The sequence below is a fragment of the Microtus pennsylvanicus genome, chromosome 16, assembly GCF_037038515.1.
Source record: "Microtus pennsylvanicus isolate mMicPen1 chromosome 16, mMicPen1.hap1, whole genome shotgun sequence".
In the NCBI taxonomy this organism is placed as follows: Eukaryota; Metazoa; Chordata; class Mammalia; order Rodentia; family Cricetidae; genus Microtus; species Microtus pennsylvanicus.
Window position 1 is genome coordinate 27870004 of NC_134594.1, and position 22002 is coordinate 27892005.

Here is a 22002-nt window from a genome sequence, read left to right on the forward strand (position 1 = left end):
CCCAGTGAAGTCGGCGGTCCCACCAGGGTGCCCAGTGACATCGGTGGTCCCACCAGGGTGCCCAGTGACATCGGCGGTCCCACCAGGGTGCCCAGTGAAGTCGGCGGTCCCACCAGGGTGCCCAGTGAAGTCGGCGGTCCCACCAGGGTGCCCAGTGACATCGGCGGTCCCACCAGGGTTCCCAGTGTAGTTGGCGGTCCCACCAGGGTGCCCAGTGACATCGGTGGTCCCACCAGGGTGCCCAGTGACATCGGTGGTCCCACCAGGGTGCCCAGTGACGTCGGCGGTCCCACCAGGGTTCCCAGTGTAGTTGGCGGTCCCACCAGGGTGCCCAGTGACATCGGTGGTCCCACCAGGGTGCCCAGTGACATCGGTGGTCCCACCAGGGTGCCCAGTGACGTCGGCGGTCCCACCAGGGTGCCCAGTGTAGTCGGCGGTCCCACCAGGGTGCCCAGTGACGTCGGCGGTCCCACCAGGGTGCCCAGTGACATCGGTGGTCCCACCAGGGTGCCCAGTGACGTCGGTGGTCCCACCAGGGTGCCCAGTGAAGTCGGCGGCCCCACCAGGGTGCCCAGTGACGTCGGTGGTCCCACCAGGGTGCCCAGTGACATCGGTGGTCCCACCAGGGTGCCCAGTGTAGTTGGCGGTCCCACCAGGGTGCCCAGTGAAGTCGGCGGTCCCACCAGGGTGCCCAGTGACATCGGTGGTCCCACCAGGGTGCCCAGTGAAGTCGGCGGTCCCACGAGGGTGCCCAGTGTAGTTGGCGGTCTCACCTCAGCTCTTACTGAACAGCTTCTCAGTGCTGGGCGTGCTGCTCTGGCCTGGGACTATCAGAAGAGGACATTTTCTTTGTTTGGCTTCTGTTCCTGAATTCCTTTGGGGAACAAGTTTTCTCTGTTTCCTGAAGGTCACTCTATGAGCTTTCACCACGGTCTGTACCTTCTTAGTCAAGAGGAAACCTTGTCTGTGAGCAACCATTCAACCGCTTCCCTTCCATAGGCTTGAAGTGGTCATGTGACCTGGGCTGACTCTACTACAGAATTGCTTAGATTTTAAACTGGGGATGTTTAGGTGTGGTGGCTTTATAGGAGATGGGGATACGATACTGGGTTGCATTCCTCAGTGTGAAACACGCTTTCTGGTGTGTTTTCAGAAGCAATCTAGAGGGGAGCCCTTTATAACATACCCTTCCTTGGTTGACTTTTCCATTAGATTATTGAGCGGAGCCTCGCTTTGTTAGCTGGACGGGCTTCAGATACAGGCTTGATCTCTTTTAAACCAAACTCTTAGGAACCATCTGGAAATTCACTCTCCTGGATGGCCTACCTGCCTACAAATTTGACTTGCTCAGTCAGGCAGTTCCATACCAGGAGGGGGTGTGTGTGTTTCTATTCTGCTTTCTAGTTGAATCATGGCTCATTCATAACAGACAGGGTTCTCCCTTTGGAATATCATGACGGTCTATTTTTTTTAATCACATTATATGAGAACTTCTAAATTATACCCAGTCTCATCACCACCCGGGGTTCCAACAAGAAACAAATGCATCCATCCACAAAAGGATTTGTGCATGGATATTTGTAGATGATTTATTAATTATTTAAGCACTATAATTCAAGATAAAGATCTGGAAACTAACAAAAATCCTGGGCAATGCGTCTGGATAGACATTTCTGTAAAAAAGACATGCAGATGAGCAATGAGTACCTAAGAAGCCTCGCAATATAAAGTCAGAACCGAAGTGGGAGCATCCATGGCTGAAACAATCAGGCAACAGACAGAGCAAGGGCGGGCAAGGGTGCGGAGAAACGGGACCGACCACTATACACCGTTGGTGCAGATGCCAAATGGTACGGCTACTTAAGAAGGCAGTCGGCAATACCATCAGACCCTAAATATGGAGTTACAGGCTTCACCAATACCATTCCTTAGGGATGTATGTCCAAGAGAAACAAGAGCCCATCTCTACACAAGAACTGGCATTTAAGACCTACAGCAGCATTTATTCATAGACACTAAAGGTGGAAAGAGCCCCGAATGCTTACCAAGTGATGGATGCATGAACAGAATCAGCTGGACACATACCCGTACATCCGTTGTAAGGCTATCAGTCCACAAAAGCAGTGGCACACTACAGGATGAACGCCCTTTAAAAGCATTACCCTAACAAGTCAGACATGAGGATCATGTGTTGCTGGAGGACATTTCTTAGAAATGTCCAGAACAGGAAAATCCACAGACACCAACAGTAGATTTCCAGGGTCTGGGGCAGGGTAGGTGGAGAGAATGACAACCAACCCTACAGTGCTGTGGTTTGCTAGGGCGTCTCTTGTGTGGAAGGCTTGAAGCTCAGGTGATAATGATGTTCAGAGAAGCTGTGGTTTTGGCTGATGGGGCTTGGCTGGAAGAAGAGCGAGTCCTTGCAAGCTACGCACTGCTCTGGCCCCTTCCATCCACTTCCCAGCTGCCCATGGTGAGCAGCATGGCTGCTTCCCTGAGAACAAGAGAGCCAGACAACCGTGGACAAACCTTAAGCTAATACAAAGCTTAAGCTAAATAAAGATTGTACTTAATTCTTTAAAGATCTCATTCTCTCCCTCTCTTTAACACACACTCACACCATACACACTTGTGCACACTGACATACACACACTCACCACACACACATACGCACACACACACATAAGCACACACACATACCACATACAGATACAGATAAAAGGAAAATAAGAAAAGAATCCTGGAGGAAGAAGAGAGGCTTTTAATGGAAAAAATTTGGGTGAAAGGAAACAAGCCTTTATTCTGCCAAGGACAAATGTCTCTAGGAGAAGGAAACAAGCCTTTATTCTGCCAAGGACAAATGTCTCTAGGAGAAGTGTACATGCTATCATTAATGACACGGGTGACCCCAGCAGGTCCCCTGGCCAGTGGAAGACCTCAACAGGTGAAAGATAGATGGATATACCATGGAGAGAGAGCTTGAGTATAGAGTTTATAAAGTAGGGGGTGGAGGGGAAGGAAAGTGAGAGAAAGAGAAGAAGGAAGGGGGTGTGGGGAGAAGGGAGAGAGGTAGAAACTGTATCTTCAGAAGGAGAGGGAGGGAGAAAGAGAGAGAGAGAGAGAGAGAGAGAGAGAGAGAGAGAGAGAGAGAGAGAGAGAGAGAAAGTCAGAGATTCCCTTGCTTTTTCGGGAAGGGGGAGATTGGGAGTGGGCAGGGCTTGTCTCTTAAAGGGACAGGATACCCAGGTGATAGGGCAGTCCAGCAGATTTAGAACAACATTCTGCCTTTCTCTTACAATAAAAAGGCGAGGAGTTAGGCGTGACAGGCTAAGGGGATGCGGGCACCAGGTTCTTAAGACTGCTTCCTGCTGGTTTGTGGATGTCAGATTCGTGGGGGACCTGAGAAAGCAAGGTGCTGGTCACGTCCTCGGGTATCTGGTTGCTTTGTTCCTGTTCAGGATTTGAGGTGTAGAACTATCCAGTGTCTCTTGGTCTTGGCAAGGTGTTGGCAGAGCAGAGGACAAGGTTAGGTTTAGGAAGAAAACATTTTTCTTTATGTCCTGGTAATTGAGGAGGAGATCAGGGAACTGGGAAGGCATGTATCTGACCTGTTTAAGGAAAATCCTTCAGTTTGGCTTCCTGGAATTCACAAGAATTCTTTGAGTTTATAAAACATAAGTTTTAAACATATACATTGTATAAACAGCAGCACATTTATGCCAGAATGACTGTGACAGATGTTTTTGCACAATGAAAAGTATTTTTAGAAAATAACCAAAGAGAATTTAAAATCTTGATCTTGCAGTAGTATTCTGCCAGAGTTTGATTAATAGCTCATTAGCATTTATTGATAATGTTAAGACTATGAACAGCAGCATAATAAGAGAGAAATTTGGTAACTTGAATTTGTCCTCAGATTTTTATCACTAGCAGGTACGCACCTTAATAACTCGCATTTGTATATCTTAGAACACCTTTTATTTAGAACATGGTAAGAAGTTATACCGAAATCTGTCTGGTGAGGTTGTCCTTTTGAAACTGCCTCTCAGCTGTCAAAGTGCATCAGAGATCTTTGAGAAGGATAAAATTTTACTTGAGTTATTGATTTTAAAAAAATGACAGATTGTAATTAAAAAATTACTCGATTGGCTACCCAGAGCCACTTCTCAGGGTCCTGCATGGTCGCTGAGCGAAGAAGCATCAGATCTATATCTGCCTTCTATTAGCGCAGGGCTCCAGAAGATCCTGTGTGTTAGGAATCTGTAGGAGACGAGCCTACCTTGCCCTGAGATGCTTTGCAATTGATTCCAGCGATTCTAACCACTGTCTGGAGAACTTCAGGAGTTTAGAGGAAAGGCAGTTTTCTCCAGTGGTTAGCGCTTTCCCTTGATGACGCGAACTGCGGATGATGTTGTTCTGTGCCCATCTGTCTTCTGTCTTCTTTGGAGGAAATAGAGTGCTGCTGCTAGGAGCCAACCTGTCTCTCTGTTATGAAAAGCTTTTTAATAATTAAACATTTAAATACCATATTCCCCAGATCTCTGAGCACTTGAGGGTTGTTTATCGGGTACAGATAAGTTATGACTGCAGTATAGAATCTGTCTGGAGAATTGGGTCCAAGTTTGACTATATTGGTTTTTAAGTTAACAGATGAGATTTATACTTGTGAAAGACAAAGTAGAAAAAACTGTTTGCAATAGAAGTTTAACGGTAGAACTGACAATAGTGGAGAACAGCTTACAGGGAAGGCTGGGGGTTAGCTTTTGTTAATCTAAAATACATTTTTAAAACCTTAAATTTTTACCATTATATAGAATATATGTTAAAGCAGAGTTGGATTACCTATGCAGTATGTTGTAACAGACTTAAAAGTATATATCAATTTAAAATATTTGAGACTTATTGCTTTCTTAGTCTGAAATGAGATACCATGAACAGCGCTCCTTAGAACTGGGACTGCTTAAAACATTTTTAACAGTGAGTACATTTACATATATACACAGTTGAATTTAAGTTTCATACACGTATACACACAGAGTTCAAGTTAACTTATGTTCACACACAAAGTTAACTCAAAAGTCACGAGCATGCGCACACAAGTATATTAAACAGGAGTTAGGTGAAGTGGATGCTCTGGTGGGCCCTATCAAAAGCATGTCACTGTATGAAATATACATGTAACAGAGTCCGTAAGCAGAATGCAGAGACAAAAACATAAGCAAATGCTGAGACAAGGAGGACCTCAGTAAAGATGGCGGCTTGGTTACTTGACCTGCTCTTAGTCAAGATGGCGGCAGTTACATGTTGCATGGAGAAACCACGTTTTCAGAGCCATGGCGGGAATTTTAAATGGATACAAATAACAAGAGAGACATAGAGGAATATGGACGTGTACTTAGATGCTAAAAGGCATAGGGACTAGGCCTGTACACAGGAGCACAGCCCAACAAGGACATGACTGCCCTCTGAGAGAGCTGTGCTGGGCATCTCACAGCTCAGACAACATCACGGAGGAGGGTTGAGACAAGGTCCTCAGATGGATCTGACTACATTTCTGGAGCAAAAGGGTCCCCACAGTGAGCAGGAGAGGAAAAGGCCAATAGCTCACCGGTACTGCAGCCAAATAACAAGGAAGGACCAAGCCCTGTACAATAGCGCACGGGGGTACTGTCCCAAGCTATGAGATACTCTTTTGTCTGGTAAGTGGTTTACTGAGAGCAGCGCCGGGGCTAGAGATGTGAAACCATTTGACACCTCTCAGTAGCTGCCCCCCTTTCCCACGAAGTGCTGTCCCCGTTTCTTTCTTGGGTGCTCCATTTTTATATCCATTCCCAAGAACTTCTCAGGCCTGGCAGCAGCATCTTCCCTGAGTCCACTGTCCAGAAGGGACATCCCATGGATCCTAAAGTACTCCTGGCTCTTATGTCTTTGATGATATTTGTGCTCCTTCATAGCCACAGATACCACTGGACCACTCCTTCTACCATGTCTGAGGGGGAGGAAGTTTTGTTTCATGGATTCTTGTGAAGTGGGGTCACCAGATTAAGCTGAGCCACAGGGGAACAGGTAGCACATTGCTTTTCTCAGAGTTTGCTACTGAAATAGCAAAGTCTTATGCCTTCCCCTTCTCCCCAGCTGGCCCTTGGGCTCTTTTCCTGTCTTCCTTCTGTGCCTGTCCCCACGTGACCTACTACTCTCCTCCCCTGGGATAGCATCTGTGTTCTGACCCTGGACGTCATGTGGTGTTACTTCAGCCAGCATCAGCCGCGCTCTCTGTGGTGAGCCTCCCCATCTTGTGTCCTGGGTTGGTCTCCCACTTCCTCTGCCCCTGCTGGCATCAGCAGAAATTCAGTCATTCACGCCCACACCTAGACTGTGTCTGGTTCAGATGTGGTCCGCAGATTTCCCCACTAGCCTCCCACTTGCTGGTCACAAGCCTGACTCCATGACGTCCCATCCAGGATCTCCCGGCCCTGTCCCCAGCCTACAACTCCTTATCTCAGCGATCCCTTACAGCGGCTTCCCCTCACCCCACCCACGGAGACACCCCCTTCTCTACCTCCTCTGTTCGTTCCCATGGACTCCTTGGGGCCACTGGAGAAAAGTCCAGAAACTCATTACTTCACAGTCAGACTTTCCTCCATAGTCTCTGAAAACCATCCAGTGAGAAGCTATCCCCCTGCATCCCCCACCACCCAGCAGAACCACGTCTTCTGCTCCAAAGATATGTTGTCTCCCCTAGACACCACCTCACCTACCTGGCATCTGCTGGCCACTGCTTTGCTCAGCCTCCTCCTTCCAGTCTCATGGGAATTTTCTCTTAAGGTCCCATCTTCCATCTGGACTTTCAGTTTTTCCTCCTCCTATATCTTTAGCTATTCATTTTCCTCTCTCACCAAATCTTATCAGTGCCCTCCGGCTGGCCAAGTCTCCTGATCCCATCCACTGCTGGTGCCGGGAAGGAGAGCAGCAGAGGACAGCAGTCAGCTGACTCTGGAAGAAAATTAAGCTACTTAATAGTTGGGGGAGGGGTAGCGGGGGGAAGGGGCATTACTTAATCTCAGACTCTCCCTGGCTTTGAAAGGTTGTCAGCTGACTGTTGGTTGCTCCCTTCAGGAGGTCTGATGAACGAGCCTAGAGACTCAACTTTTTAAAACCAGGGAGGGAGGGTTGTCATTGTGACCCTTCAGGAAAGACGGACAGAAAATACTGTCTATAGAGTGGAGGGAAATGGAGTCTGCATTGAGGATTGTGGGAAAACCAGGAAATGAGTAGCTAACAGGGAACGACAGATATGAAGAGAAGAGGGTGACAGGCAAGGATCAGATTGGTGACTCCCTTCCAGACCCGCCCCTTAGATTTCCACAGACAGGGCTTTCTTGGTTTGAATCTCCGTAAATAAACAAAGGTGCTCTCCTGAGCTTGCACACTCTACCCCCTGTGCAATGTTTACACACAAGGGTTGTTTTCACTGGCATAGTTATGAATATGTGTTTGTGTCCCCACGTGTGTGTTCCATATAAGACTGTCAGGTGAGTTCATATTGTTTCATTGAATACCTGGTTATTGGGAATCTGCCACTGCTGATGAAATATGTCAATCAAACCAAATTAATAAATCCAGGCTTATTCTGAGCAAAGCATTCCTGGGTAGCACCCCATGGAAGTCAAGAAGACCACGAGGGGAACCCACAACGTGGGGGCTTTTAATGCTCTCTGGGGGTGGAGTCACCAATGGTGGGCCTTTTCAGGGGCCAAGGAATGCCCCCTGGGGGTGGAGCCTGGACTGAGGCAACTCCAGAGGAGGGGCCTGTTGTTCCCTGAGGGTGGGATCCTGAACAGTCCGAGCTGGAGATTTCACATAGGTATGTTTAATTCAAGATTTTTTAAAGAATCTGAAATTGAGGCTCTTCTGAATTAGATTGGTCCAAATCCTATCAACCCTCATCTCAAATTCGCTCTTGATTCCATTTACTTTCATATCTCACTTTTTCCTTTCCTACCCTATTTAGGAAACCTATCAACGAGGTAGGTTTTCAATAGGGACCTCCCTCCAGCCCCAAATCCCCATGAGATACAGAACATGGAAAGGGGCACTCTCCAGGGTCTGGCCTTGACCCATGGTCATCTCCTCCTGCCAACAGAATCACAGCAGAGCTCAGGGGTCAGCCCTGGCTTCCCTCCAATTAGCTGAGGGCCTTGGGGACCTCAGGCACATCCTTTAATCTCTCTAAAGCTCACCAGAACACCTAAAACTCAGCTGGAACAGTGTCCACTTGTGAGGAGAAGGACCAAGTGATGTGGTGACCGTGGCGTGCATACCTAGAGAATAGTGTCTCCTGCGTCCTTGTTAGCGTCACCATGTGGAGTCTGGTGTCTGCCTGGCCCCTGCGCATCACAGAGAAACTCATGTCATCTTTGTGTATTCTGAGGATTTTGTGACAGATGAGAAAATGTGGATCTGAGGTATTCCGCCATCCCAAGGTGACACCAGCAGTGAGTGGTGGGGCTGGGAGTGTGCCATTTGACAGCAGACCTCAACAGCATCCATCATGAGAAAACCAGGTGTGGTGGTGCTAATGAAATTATCCCTCTCATCCACAAATGGGCCGGTCCAAGACCCGGAACAAAGAGAGGGAGAGCCAGGCTATCAGTTCAGTCGCTATGAAACCATGGCCTATGATTTAACCTTTCTATGGCTGATCATATTTTAAAATAAAGTAACACTAACTCAAGTATCCGTTGGATGGATAAAGGAAATGTAGCAGACACCTACAGTGGAATATTGCTTGACTTCGAAGAGGAAGGCGGTTAGACCATGTTTCGCCATGGATGGGCTTTGAGGTCATTATGTTTACTGGCGCATTAGAGCTCCAGAAGGAAAAGGATCAGCTAGGTAACTGACCTCGACCGCTTTTTAGAATTCACATTTATAGAGGAAGAAAGTCAAATGCTGTTTACCAGAGGCTGAAGGGAGGGAAAATGAGAAGTTAGTGTTTAGTGGGATTTCAGTTTTACAAGATAAAAAGAGCTAAGGTGTGACTGATTGCAGCCCTTAGAAGGCAGGGGCAGGGTGTCCTTGGGTCAACCTCACCCCAGGATTGGTGAGCTCTGGGTTTTGTTGTCAGGAGGCCGCTAGTTAGTTCTCGGCTGCTTAGCCCCAAAGTAATCACACAAAAATTGTATTGATTAAACCACTGCTTGGCCCATTAGCTCTAGCTTCTTATTGGCTAACTCTTACATATTAATTTAACCCATCTCCATTAATCTGTGCATTACCACAAGGTCGTGGCCTACCAGCAAGGTTGCAGTATTTCTGTCTTCTCCGATCTCCCCTTTTCCTGACACCACTGAGGTAAGCAGCTCTTCTCTGCCATGTACCCCTGCCATGATGTGTGCCCCTACCACAGGTCCCAGCACGATAGTCAGCTGACCTTGGCCTGACACCTGAAACCGTGGGCCAATATATTTTTTTTCCTTTGAAGCTACTTGTCTCAAGAATTCTGTCAAAGCAATGGGAGGCTAACCCAGTTTTTGTCAAGTTTCCTGCCTTTCTCAGAAAGACACTATGATAGCATTTATTCTTCTGACCTTCAAACATGTACCGTATGCTGAGTGTACATACATTCACATCCCCCCCCCACACACATACACACATAACCTAAATACATGTTATAAAGAAAGAATTTTCTCTGATTGGGTGTATTATATGATCTGCTTGTATGAGCCCTAGGTTCTGTCCTAAGCACAAGAAAAAGAGCAAAAAAGATTGTTTTGTGATGATGGAAGCCAAAAAGTCTCAGTCTGTAGTCTAGAGACCCGAGGAGCAAGGAAGGCTATCGGTGTTCAGGCCAAATGCAAAAGCAGGGAAGACTGACGGCTCAGGTTGAAGACCATCGGGCAGACAAAACAGATCTCTCCTTAAGAAGAATGGGGTGACATCCACCTAGGGGCGGGGCCTCCTCCTATGCTTGGCATGCTGATCCCAGGATTCATTTCATACAGACCCTCACACATACTTCAGAATGATTTATGAACAGATATCTGGGTGCTTTGTAGCCCAGTCTAGCTGCCACATAAACATCAATGGTCATGGGACCAGAGGGAAGAATTTGCAAGGGAGATGAAGAATTAATAGAGAAAGAGTGGTGTTGGGAAACTCAGAGAATAGAGGGATTCAAAGTGAGAAGGGTCAAGATAAAATCTAATGGGAAATCACACCCCGCCCCTGTGCAAGCATGCACACACACACACACACACACACACACACACACACACACACACGTCCATGAGAGCCCAAGGGGGTGAGTTCCAGATTTTTATCAGGTAACCCCAAACCAGGAGACAGGAGCCACTTTCAAGCCCAGCCTTCAGTCAAGGTTGGGGGGCACCCCTTTATTCTGAATGCACAGCTCAGAGAGAAAATCTTACGCTGCACCCCTACAGTACCTGAGTCTTCTCTTGGAAGACAGAGGGATAATGAAAAGTCAGCTGTGACCTCTTCTAACTAGGTGAAGTCACATTAGTTTGACCTTCCTCCCCAGAGTTTTCCTCTTCTCTAGTGACCCTCTCCACACGCATACCCTGTTTTCATTCAGTTCCCTTTCCTGGGCTGTGAAGGTTTGTATTGTCTGGTGTGTGTGTGTGTGTGTGTGTGTGTGTGTGTGTGTGTGTCACACGCTCCCCAGCATTCCACTCACCCACCCACCCTGTTGTAGGACAGCCTTTCCATGGGAGGGGATGAGACAGATAATCTCTCCTGAGCAAGAGGCTGAGGCACCATCCTGCCAAGCGGCATCCCTCTCTCTTTGGAAAGGAAAGCAGGCAGCCAAGAGAAGCCACAGCCCCAAACAAGCTCCTGCAGAGAGACAATCTTTGCGAGCCTGGAGGCCAGCATCTCAGAAACATATTAGAGCCTGTCTTTATGAAAGAAAATGATCTTTGCGCAGGCAGGTGGTATGGTTTAGGAGAACATTTTTATGTGCAATTTAGAGTGCACTGTCTACACATAGCTCAGACTGAAATAATCAGTTTAGTGTGTGTGTCTGCACCGTCATGTGGTCAAGCTTTAGGTGAGAGCAGATTTACACACCGAAATCAAAACGAACTAGCAGGAGCCCTCTCCTGCTGCATTCCATGACAATAAACGGCCACGCGATGGAGGGCTGCCAACCCCGCTCTCTGCTTTTATTTCTTCCCAGAAAGCTCTTGCGATAGGAAGGAAATTAGTTTCTAAGGAGGCGCTTGAGTGCATCTGTTAAGTAGAGGGTTTTCTTTCTTTTTTCTTTTTCTTTTTTATTAACACGGGTATACATAAACAAAGGTCATGTAAACAGAGAGTCGCCTGGCAGCAATGGCTGAATGTATCCCTCTCGTTAGGCGGTTTTAAATTGAAGTGTACAGAAGTTTATAGGGATTCTTGGGCATGCCTTTCAGTTCAAGAAGGCATCCTGCTTCGGATGCCAGTTACAGGAGATGCTCCACTCCAAAGCTCAGTGTCTGCAGTGTTTGTCGCTGTGGGTTGCTTTTTCGAAGGAAAGAGGTAAATTTGTTCGCCTGGAGAGCAGGATACTAAAGGACAATGACAATCACGTTTCAACATTTGAAATGTAGTTTTCAGGAAATTTAGCCTTTGTGTGAAGGGATTAGACAGAGCACCAGTCTTAAAAGGAAAAAACGAACACCAAAACGCCCCTGGAAGTGTCCACGTGTGAGTCCGTCAGGAGGCAGGAGCGCCTCCGGTCAGGCCTGGATGACATCTTCACCCCGGGTAATGTCCCAGATACGCATGTGTCACTCTTTGGCTTCCCGCACAATGAATCAGCACTGACTTGGCAGAAGCAACTGTGTCGAGTCTGCTGTGTGCCCCCATCAGGGGCCTTTGGCTCTAGAAAGAGGAACCTTCTAGATTAAAGGGCAAAGCTGCATCTCTGAATTGGTATAATTGGGAGTCCCTCCCCGCCCCCTCCCAAATTTTTAGAGAAAAGCAGCGTTCTTCCTGTTGTGAGAAATTCAGTTCTGAGTCTGGAAAGGAACCTATACCCCCCCCCGCCCCGCCCAGCGGAGGAGGGGGACTAAGTCCAGGGGTGAAGGCCAGGATTTCAACACATGTGTTCTCATTTATCAGGGGCGGGACTCCATGGGAAGGGGGAGAAAACCAAGAGCGAACAGAATCAAGGAGATCAAATTATTTTTCCATTTGTCTCTGAAGCAAAGGAGGAGGGGGAGGAAATAAAGAGGGAAGGAAAATTATCTAACGATGTGGCGATCTGGTGTAACCTGGACACCAACGAGGGGAACTTCAGGTTTCGGAGATGCCCCTGCTAGGGTGTCAGCCAGCCTCCCCGGGTGTGGGATGTAGCGGTGGGCTCTGAGGGCATGAGAGACACAGGATGAGGAGCTGCACAGATATCTCTAGGTGTCATTTCTCCGAGGCTCTCTCTGACCATGACCCCAGCTCGTCCACCTGTGTGAATCCGAGGGCACAGAGGAGAAAGGTCAGGTGTTCATCTGAGCATCTGATTTCGCACCGGGCACTTTATTTCCACAGTTAATCTGCACGGTGACGGTCCCACTTCATCCCAACTCTTAGTGACGTGTTCAGAGAGACGCAACCAGTGACCGAGTGGCTTAGGCGGCAAGGCGCCCAATCATTGCGCTTTGCCGTCCCCACAGGTTCCGCGGCATGTGAGCAGTAGAGGCTAAAATGGCCTGGATGTTAAACAAGGGGTGTATGTGTGTGTGTGGGGGGAGGGTTAATACGGTGGGAGAATGTCCTCGGAGACAGGAGTGAAAAGAACATATTTGGGGTTCAGTTGGGAACTAGGAACTGTGCCTTCCCGTCGTCGTTAGATGAGGTCGAATGAGCCAAACTTAGGAGCTCCCCACTTTTGACATAGCAGGTGGGAGGTGACCCTTCATTCACTAGCTCCTGGTGGGTAGTCCGGAGGTGATGCTCTTGTGGGTTTGGCTATAGGGTGAAATGGACGTCAGCTGATCGGTTGTTTCTCAACTTCAGAGCACATCCGTGCAGAAAAAAAAACCTGGCTTCAGGGTATCCTACAAATCCCACCCCTGTAGGCGGACTTTTCTGTTCTGCCAACCACTCCCCAAGCAACCACACAGAGACTTAATTTTAATTATAAATGTTCGGCCGATACCTTCGGCTTGTTTTTAGCTGACTCGTAACTTAAATGAACCCATTTCCATTCATCTCAGTGTGGCCCTGAGGCTCCTGTGTCTCATGGATGTATTTCCCATCCTGCTTGCTCATGGCGTCTTCTCTAACTCTGCCCTTCTTCTCCCCTGCATTTTCTTTGCTCCGAAAAGTCTGCCTAGCCATCGGTCAATTGGCTTTTTATTAGCAACGAGAGCACCATATCTTCACAGTGCACAGAAGGATTATTTTATAGCACATCCCTCTATGGGGGGGGCAGTACTGTTGGGCCAGATCTCAGTCCCACGCCCCTTTACACACTTAACTCTGGGTCTTCTGCCGAGCAGGAACACGCATGAAGTTCCCATCAGTCCCGCGCCATTGCAGATGAGGTCCATACAGGGCCTCACCTTGACCCCCTAGAATTCCCCAGAGCTGAGGGGAACCAGAAACACAAAGCTAAGCCCAAGGCAGAGGCCCCTGCAGTTTTGAAACAGGAGCCTCTTGCTGCTCTTTGAAGTTACATGTGGCCCCATTGTTTTCTTCCTGATGATAAACAGGGTGATCTGGAAGTAAAACGGCAGATGGGAAAGCAGAGAGGTGGGCGGGAGGTGGTCCTAAGGAGAGTGATCCCAGGCCAGCCTGTGAAGGAACACAGCCAGGTTTTCAGGGCCATCGCAGGCCAAACTGGTGGGAGCATTTTCTCCACTGAAGTCCTTTCTTCTCGAATGATTCTAGCTTGTGTTAAGTTGACACAAAGATAATCAAAACAAAAGGGCCGGTGGGGCAAGGGGCGGACATCTACAAGGACGCCCTTGACCACTAGAATAATAATAATCTGAGAGCTCCAGAAATCCCCTGACTGTTGGAGCCAGGCCAATGACAGGCCAAGAAGGTGGCACCCTGGGTGAAAAGCAAGACCGGAAGCAGGGGAGGTAGATGCTACACACTCCCTCCTAACCAAGATCCTAGACCTAGAACCACACCAGGTGTCCACAGCGGGCAGTTTGGCTTCCGAACCCCTGGGCTTAGCCCCGCCCCGAGCTAACAGCAGCTGCATGGCTTCTGCTCTGCCCATCCCTCCCTTGCTTCCAGGAGCTGCCCTGTAAACGCTTCCTTTATTAACAACACTTGACAGAAGCTGTGAGCAACAGCCCATGGAGCTTCATCCAGCGAGGAACCGGCACATCGAATTTCTTCCCCTATGCCAGGATCTGCTCCCAGCCGTGAAGTCTTTCTGCGTGGTTGGTATTTCCCACTAAAGGCTGCTTTTCATCCTCTTGTTTATATTCAGACCAAGCCAGTGTGGAAAACAGCAAGGCTCTCCTTAAGGCCCCCGGATCAAACATATCACAGTGGGTGAGGGCACAGTCTAAGGGAGCCTTTTGCCATATGTGAGATAAAACCTTCCACATCTTAGTCTGGCTCTCTGGATAGCCTCGGGAGATCTTTCCAGCATAGGTGTTGGTAGCTGTATGCGTTCCTTCCTTATTAGCAGTCATGAAGGGAGTGGGGAGGATTCCTCTTGGGAATATTTGTTCTCTGTGACTCTTTGCTACCCGCAACCGTAATTCCCAGTAAGCAAGCATGATAGTTCTAGAGACTACGGAACGTTCTTTCCCCTTGGTCTATTAACATCATAGCAACTGGAAAGCGAAAACAGAAGTGGGGGTACCCAGGGCCATGGGGCAGGACCAAAAGCAGGCAACCAGGAGAAAGCACTGAAGAAAAAGATGTGGGTGTGGCAGGTAGAACGAGCGGACATTAAGACCCAACGGTGTCCTCATTTGCAGCCTCCCTCCCAGGCAGGGTGGGCCTTCTTTGTCTCCAGCTGTTACTGGCACCAGATATACTGGCCCTCTCTATTTCCTCTCCTGACTGGCAGGACTGGGGTGGAACCCAGGGCAGTTCGCAGGTTCAGAGAAGCCTTCTACTGGCCCCGCCCACAGCTTAGCAGTCATTGTCCTCACCATTTCTTCCCTGCAACCCCATCAGGACGAAGGCCTGGAGCACCCAGTGTTAGGCAAGCCAGGGCTGTGTGAAGGAAGCCTTTGCCCTGCTCTGTGGGCGCTAGACAATAGCTAAGGTTCCTGGGGTGGGGGGTCGGTACCAGCTTTCCTACACTCAGCTTGGCCTGCATGCTAGAATGGTTTGAGAAACAGAAAGAGATGGGGTGCTGTGGTGTGTGTGTGTGTGTGTGTGTGTGTGTGTGTGTAAGCCAGGGGCAGAGGCTTGCGCACCCCTGATGCCAGCTTTGATCTCCCGATGCCAGCTTTGATCTCCTGATGCCAGCTTTGGGAAAAGCAGTTCTTTGGGTCCACATTTACCCAGTTCCTTGACTTAGGAATGCTGGCCTAAGACCCCAGCCTGGTTCCCCTGGGAGAAATCGCCTTCCAGTCGTAACAGACCAAAGCACCCTACTCCTTTGGCCCTAGGAGGTTGAACCCTGGCATAGACTAACTCTTTTGAATGTAGAAGGAAGACAGGAAACCAAGTCCCAAGAAAGAGAAAGCAATGTCTTAATCCCTTAAGGATGGGGCAGGCCTAAGGCTGGACACAGAAGAGTATTTTATGAGGTCCCTGGATCCTCCCCACTTACCCTTATTGGTCCTGCTTTGATGCCTGCCTCGGTACCTTCCTGGTTGCTTCTTGCAATGTCTTCCGGAAACAGGAAACGGCCATCACTGGGGAACCCAGTTCTCATTTCTTCTCTACTGTGTCCCGCTAAGTCTCCTGCAGATTCCAGTTACCCTGTCTTAACCCAGTGACTCTAAGTCTCTAAATACAGGTGTGATCTGGAGCATCGGAGAGAGGGACTGGGGACAGCTGATTGACAAGTGGCTACAGAAGAAACCACGGTCTTTGCCAGGTAGCAGTCTGTTGTTCTTTAAGGGGGGCTATGGGGAGACTCCCAGCTGACACTGTCTCAGTACCAGGCTTCTGGGTGTTCAGAGTCTTTTTCCCAGGGGTAGTTCCCCCATTCCCCCTCAGATCTCAGGCAGGTCTGAGGAGGCAGCCCTCTCCAGACTGTCCTTGTAGTCTGAATGCTGCCCCCTGCTCCCCCTTCGGCCCCCCAGGACTTCTGCTTTGACTCTTGGTTTCCTCACATTTTCCCTTTAAAGAGCCTGTCTTCTCTCTCTCCCCTTTTCATTTCTAGCCCCCTCTGTTCCCCATCAACGTAATTTTAAAGTGAAAACACATGGCTGCAGACCCTGGGCTCTCCATTTACTCAGCTGCACCTACTTATTCAATTTAAATTGGAAGGCTAGTTTACAAACTTTCAGAAACTATGTCCTGGCCAATGAGAAGAGCTGTGTAAACACAGGTCTAATTTCGTCTCTGGTCCTGCCTGGCCCCCCCACCCAACCCCCTACCCCATGACCTTCTGAGAACAAAAGCCAGGACATAAAGTGTGTGTGCGTGTGCGTGCGCAGACACACGCGCGCACACACACCATATTCTCTTTCTAGAATTTTCTTGATTTCTAATTGTGAGTCGGGATAATAAGTCGAACAGGGAAAGAGTTTTAGCGTGCAATGCTTTCCAGAAAAGTATCACTTAACATTCCTGACACCACCTGATGCCTCTCTGCTGGGAGGGGAAGGGGCGGTGTGTGTAGAGACTGCTGCAGAAGGAAATTCTGCTCTCTTTTTATGAAAGACATACATTAGTTTCTCAATCCCCTCCCCCTTTTTTTAAAATTCTTTTAGGAGCGAAAGGGTTGGACGAAAGATTGATTTCTGGCATTCCAGAAGCATGATGGAAAAATGAACTAACTTGAAAAACTAAGATGAAAATGTTCTGTTGTATGTATTAATTCGCTTATAAATTTTGGTTCTTGTTCTGAAGACCTAAATATTTTACCCCCATCTCTGAATACTAGAATATTACTTTCTGTCTATTTTTGAACTCAAACTAAACATATGTAGAAGATTCTTTCTTCTGACTTTCCTGCTTTTCTGCTATCTGTCCTACATTCTAGACAATTTCCTAAAACTTAAATTTCCCTTCACTGATTTTTTCTGCAGCTGAGTCTAACCTGTGTATCATATTCCACTTTCAGGTCTTACTAGTAGCTCTTTTTATTTCAAGAAACCGGATTTGGTTATCTTTAAAATATGCTTTGTCTTTTTAAAATAAAGCACTGTCCTTCCACATCCATGCTTCTCCCCCCCCCACCCTAAATTGCTTAGAAATATCCAATAACACTTCAAAATATGTAAATATATTCAAATTTAAAACATGTTAAACACATTTTGCTTTGGGCAATTCTGACATCTTAGGTGATCGTTGCTGCTGTTGCTTCCAGCTCTTCTAGAAAGAAAGAGAGGGGAAGAGGGGCAGGGAGGAAGAATATTTATGCAAATTTAACCATGAGACATGTTTGAAGACCCGGAGTCTATTTTTCTCAGACACAAATTTGCTTTTATTATTTTTTTTTCTGCAAGTGTCCAGGAAAATGCTTTCTGTTGAAGCCCTGGCATAGGACTTCCAACATCTCACGAGTGTGGGCAGGGGTAGACTGTGACATTTTTTCACAATAGATGTTTTTTCATTTCCAGTGAGGGCCTTGCTCTTTCTGCGCACAAAGCCAGCGTGAAGGGAAGTTTAGCTTTCCTGTTGTTAATAACCTTCTGGCAGCCCTGGGTTTGGTGGCAGCCATTGCTCGGGTTGGATCTTGCTGTGCTAGGCACATCCTCAGCGTTTCTTCTCCTCAGCACCGGAAAGCTGAGTGCCCCATGTGTACTAATAATTTCTGTGTCATTGAAGAAGACACCTGACTTCTCTGGGTCTCACATCTGTCATAAGAATGACTGGAATGATACTGCCAACTCTGGGCTACTAGGAGGCTAGGATGATAGTCACCAAAGCTGTGAGGTCTGTTTGTCAATAACCTCTCCATGTCACCGTGATTGTGCTCAATGCTCGTCTGATGTTCACAGACAGCAGTGACACCAGACTGTCTCCGTCGCTGTTCTCCTCTGCTCTCTGACAGTCCCTGAGTATAGGTGTGTTGTGTGAAGTCTACATGCTTGCCTGTAAGCCTCGTGTTCCCACCTCACCTCTACTGAGAGAGCTAATGCTGTCCCATTTCTCCAAGCAAAACGCAACAAATACCAACAAACCAACACACGAACACACAAAGGCCTGCTCACAATGCTGGCTAATGTTTGCTAAGAGTATCCAAGCTTCCCTGCCTGCCAGGGACTCGGTCTTCTCTATTTGTCTTGAATTAGCTGTGTAATCGATGGGACTGTACTGGTCTAATGTCACAGGCATTGAGGAAAGGCAGGCTGACTTATCTTTGGCTCTTCTGTGCCTCTCGGTTGTAGCACTTCTTCCTCTAGGCCATGGCACCAAACTCCTTCTGGAAGAAGGAAGAGTCTTAATGATCAGAAAAAGTCGCCAGGCTATTTCTTTATGGCCATTGTAGGGGTTTAAATAAGAATGGCCCCCATAGGCTCATATAGTTGAATGTTTAGTCATCAGGAAGTGTCACTATTTGAAAAGGATTAAGAGGTGTGGCTTTCTTGGTGGAAATATGGGTGGAGGAATGGGGGGGGTTCCTTGAGGTTTCAAAAGCCCACACTGAGCAGTCTCTCTCTTGGCCTACGTGTCAGCATGTAACTCTTAGCTATTGCCAGCTGCCATGGTCCCCGCTGTCATGCTCCTGGCCATGATGATGATGGACTAAACCTCTGAAACTGTAAGCCAGCTCCCAATTAAATGCTTTCTTTTATGAGTTGCCTTGGTCATGGTGTCTCTTTATAGCAATAGGACAGCAACTAAGACAGCCAGCTCTTACTCAGAATGCTAGGGTGGGGGTAAGTTTCAGGAAGACTAACTTGTTTTGGGAACGGGGCTCTAGTTTCTAGAACCTCCTGTGGGCAAGAAAACCTTGATATCTATGACTAGCTTCAGAGGGGAGGAAGGATGAGAGGCGGGAGGTTAGAAGATCAGCGATCCATTGGTTCTCATGTGGCTTCTGAGATCTTTTTTAGCCTTGAGTTCCAAACACTCAGCAGGCTGAAGCGCTATGTTTTGCTGGTATTGCTTTTTGAGCCTTGGTAAATGAGTAGGTAAATGCTTGGTCAACCAGGGTCCTGGAAGTTGGGCTTGAATACCAACTCCCTTTTTATTAACTCTGTGGTTTGGGACAACTTCTCCCACCTTCCTGGGGCATCTCTGAGGATGCAGTTGACAGAGTTCTGGAGGAAGTCACATGATTTGCAAACCCAAAGGGTTGTATAACTATAAATTATCATACGAACATTGAGTTCCCAGGGGCCGGTTCAAGGGCTGGGACATGTCCAAAACTCGCTGGAGAGTCTGAAGCTTTAAGAGCTTACTTTTAAAAGTTTGTGTGTGTTCAGGTGTGTGCATGTGCGTGTGTACGTATGTGTGTGAGAGAAAGCACACACATGTCTATACCCACTTAGGTGATAGAGGGTTAATGTCCTATAAAAGCAAGCATTGAAGCCAGGCTGCTATTAGGAGAAACATGTCAATTGGCACAGGGCAGCCAATATACAGATCCTAAACCACTGCGGAGGACAGGAATGGGAGAGCGCCAGAAACCCAGTGGGTGCAGCCTGCACATTCAGTGATTATGAGCTGGTGAGATGGGGTCTATTTTTTACTCTTCAAAGTGCGCATTTTTATTGACGTGTGAGTACAGCACACACAGACAAGGCTGCTCAGTGACATTCTCAGAGAAGCCCTCCTTGGTGGCACACTCAGCTCTGAGACACAACCCCACACCCAGAATGGAATTTTGGTGCCCTAAAGGTCTTTTCAGGACCAAGTCACTACCTGTGCCAAAAGTAGTAATTCTTTCTCACGGATGGAGAGAGGATACTTCCTGCAGTGCATGGGTCCTCCTATATCAAACAGCAATCAGGAAAATGCCCCGCAGACATGCCCACAGGCCAGCCTGACCCAGGCAAACCCCCAGTTGAGATTCCCGCTAATAACTCTGGGCTGCCTCAACTTGACAGCTGAAGCTAACTAGGAGAGTGAACATTCCAGAACTGTGACATCTGCGTGACTGGGGGCAACTTGTGTCTCCTGGACTCCTGGCTGGCATTTCCCATGGCTTCACGCTCATCCGCTGCATGTGTCCTCTGTGCGATGTGGACAAGGCTGCTAACAAACTCTGACTGTTTAATGACAGGCCAGAGACTCTAGAAGAGCAAGGTAACTTTTCCTTCTCACTTCGGGATACAATTAAAAAATTAAGGGAAGCCATCTAAGCATTGCCTGGTCCTGCAGCCCAGGGTGGGCGGGCACCAACCACTACAGTAAGCAAGTATGTGATGGAGAGATGGGAAAGATAGAGAAAACAAAGCGGGACTACAGGACGGTGCACAATACCCTGGAGCTTATGAAGATGCATACTCTTACCTCTGAACCTGCTCAGGCAGCGGGCTTCCCCTGGCTCTGGGCAACAACAGAGGCTGAAGATGAGAAAAGGTTCATTTTCTGGACTGGATCTTCTGGAAAGACCACCCTGGTTCGAGACGTCAGCAGAGACCATGTTGGTGTCTATGGTCCATGCCGATGCCCAGGCTTCGATGAAACCTGAGATCCACGAGGAAGGATGTGGTCTGTGCCGCTGCCTGAGGCCTTGATGATGTCCTCAGGCTTTGTGGCCTTGGGGTACCATGCTGATGTCAGTGACATGTGTAGCCACCTGAGGCCATGTCAATGCCAAAGACACAGGCAAACTGTCCCAGCCTCTGGAGGGAGAGCTGGTCCCATGCTTCTCTGGCCACTGCATGGCTCTCCTCATTGATGGCTTCTGGGGTAGATGCAGGCAGAGGAAGACTCACTTTCTCTGGACCATGTTCCAGTGAGTATATGGACAACACAAATGGACTTTTTTTCTTTCGTGTGTGTGGGGTGCCACGTGGGCGAGGACACGCCACCAGGACGTGGGAAGACTGGGAGGTGAGCACGATTGGTTGCCTGCTGTGAGATTCCCAAATAATAATAATAATAAAATAATAATAAAAGAAATCAAGAACCAGCTCTGATAAATCCCTCTCAGGCCATATGCCACCTTTAGCCAGAGATGTTATTACCAAGGTAGCAGGAACAGAGTGTCCTGGTTGGCAAGGCCTGAGTTTAGGACGTCCATCCCTGAGACTAAATGCTGCGACTGGAAGTCTCCATAGATGTCTTGATAGGAATAAAAGCTCACTGCGCCCAGGGAAAACACAGCAGTTAAGACAAGGAAAGGATGTTGGACAATGAAAAGACACTGTGGGGTGGTGTGGAGTGCCTTGGAGCCAGAGACTCTACCTGGGCACACACTGTGTTTTGATGCTTAATGTAATCCTTGCCAGAGCTATCATTATGCCCCCATCCTAACTGATGAGGGAAGTAATGAGTTATTTACAAAGGAAGGCCTCCAGGTTTTGGATTCTGCTTTTACATCCCAATCAAAGAAGCTCTCATCCAAATCATCCATCAGTACCGTCTTCTTCCAACGACTGTGCAGACTCTGTTTAAAAGCAGTAATCAGAACATCTCAACAGTGGTATTTTTGAGATGGGCAAAGAGTCCAGGATTTGCATGGTAACAGAGCATTAGGCTTTTGGGTACCACAGTGCATAGTGGGAGAAGGCCATGAGAGGCTGGGGTGCTGGGCTATAGAAAGTTTGTGGGCTCCTGATCATCCCACTGAACTTTGTCATTTTTGCCTGGGGCTCTGAAATCACCTGTTTCTTTTCAGCTATCACATCTGTCAGTGCATTGTTGAGAAATTTGTCCAATCCCAAATACTGCCCTGAGGCTGTAAAATTAGAATCCCAATGCCCCAGAAGCCTATGGCCCCAGGAAGGA